Here is a 2,020-nt window from a genome sequence, read left to right as displayed (position 1 = left end):
CCCCCCCCCCCCCCCAACGCAACATGTCAAGTGTTTAGCCACGTTAGCCACCGCCTTTATATGCCAGGAAACATTTGACTGATGTTTCAACATGGAGAGACCCGTGGGTGTAATTTCAACCCCCCACCAAGTTTTTACTGTTTCAACTGTTTAAGTTCAATAACTCAGAAAATCAATAAGTAATCTTGTTAAATAACTGGTATTATGTTTTTTTTCCATAATTGGGCAGCCCTATATTATTATTTTTTTTAACAAGGCCCATACTGCTAGCGTGGCTGACAACCTGCCAATAAACCCCAGTTACATGTATGCTAATTCAGTGCAAACACAGGACACACACAACTCTGGTAAACATGGAGGATATGGTTAGAGTTCAAACAGGTGTCCTTGAGCAAGAAGATATTCACCAAACAAATATAGAGGGTGATGAAACGGCCAGGCTGGCTTACCTGCCAAGGAGGGGCATGTTCCAGAAGCATAGGCATCACACGGCTAACAACAGATCCCTGGTCAGCCTTATGAGCAGCGAGTTGGGTCCAGGTTCATTAAGACAGCTCTAACTAACAGTCTACACACTTTTCTTTCGGATATGGCTGTGAGCAACAGGCAACCCTTCTGCAAAAAAAACAGGACCACCTCAAATGGCACAATTAAATTTTGGCATTTGAGGTCAAACACATCTCCTGACTGGTAGGCTTTAACACAGAAACACAAAGGACGTCTTGCACACATTATGCGAAGGAACAGGAGCGATGCAACAAAGAAAAAACAACTGATGGTATTAATATTAAACTGTAGAAGTTTAAGGAGAGGACCAACTCTACTTGACCCATCTACAGTAAACACTGTCTTTAGTCTGCCACCTTGTGGTGACTATTTGGTAAACTACAAATGAGGAAATGTAAGGCGATTACTCCAGTGACAAAAAAACAACAACTTGAAACTACTTAGTCTCAGCAGTTATTACTATTGGCAGCAACATCGAAGGTCAGCATTATGGTTTCATGTACATAAGAAAGGTATTTATCAGTGTAAGTGCCAAAACAGTGCAACACAAAAATATGCAAATAGGAGTAACTATGAAAATCAAGAGGAAGGACTAAAAGGATTTACATGTAGGCAAGACCAATCCTCTGAAGTACAACAGTTACTTGGCAGCACGTTCAAAATAAACAAGTCAGTTTCCTGTAGCGCTTACAGGAAGGTTCAATAAAAGTTTCAAGACTGTATCTTAGTACAATCTAGCTGTTTGGCGAGCTCCTTGAGACCGGGCGTCATGAAGTAAAACCGACATCGATGTCCAGTGATTGACAACGCTGCATTTGTTAACAGGAGCCCTTGTTCCATCGAGATTCACTTTTTGGCTTACAAACCCATTCATTTCAAAGCCTCGGCTACATCTCATGGCCCTTATTTGATAGGAAGTTGTTCTGTCCCTCCTCAGTGAAGACCGTCTCAAGGCTCTCATTTCTGCCCCGAGGAGCGAGCATTGAGGAGGGATCATAGAGGAGCTACAGGCGAGGATGCGCGAGAGCAGCCTTCCCGGTAGCCGTGCAGCTAAAGGAGTTGCTAACTCCGCTGACGAATTCATGTGGCGCTTCAGAAAGGAAAAAGACTTCTCATCCCTCTAAAACACATGTGCTCAGATCCTGTCTCGTCCCAGGCGCCTCAGTCCCTCCCACCACAGAGGCTAAGGGGAGACACGAGGAAAGGAGGCAAGTCGAGGACACAAGGAGGCAGTTTAAGGGCTCTGAGATGCAGCTCTCGACATTTTAAAACTAGCAGTTTGTCTCCAGTGGTAATGCTTCATCAGTCGCTGTTGGTTTAGACATGGCTTTGTAGGAGTTTCGGCAAATTGAAACTGGGTGACAAATACAGTATATAATAAATACAGTATAGTTGACTATATATGGCACAAGGGATCAGTGCAAATAAAAACAGCAACCTTTCTCCAAAACCTTAACCTCTTCTTGACTGTCCCACCCGTAGAGGGGGGGGGGGGGGGGGGGGGGGGGGGGGG

At 44.5% G+C, this 2,020-nt stretch overlaps 1 protein-coding gene across 1 annotated transcript in view; it reads right to left on the bottom strand.

The window, feature by feature from the left end:
- The window catches only part of dgke (diacylglycerol kinase, epsilon), a 19,923-nt gene that overhangs the window by 7,063 nt on the left and 10,840 nt on the right, over positions 1–2,020 (bottom strand). The window lies entirely within an intron of this gene.

The sequence above is a fragment of the Etheostoma cragini genome, chromosome 2, assembly GCF_013103735.1.
Source record: "Etheostoma cragini isolate CJK2018 chromosome 2, CSU_Ecrag_1.0, whole genome shotgun sequence".
NCBI classification, from domain to species: domain Eukaryota; kingdom Metazoa; phylum Chordata; class Actinopteri; order Perciformes; family Percidae; genus Etheostoma; species Etheostoma cragini.
Note: the sequence above shows the minus strand (reverse complement) of the source record. Positions and strands in the feature narration are given on the sequence as shown.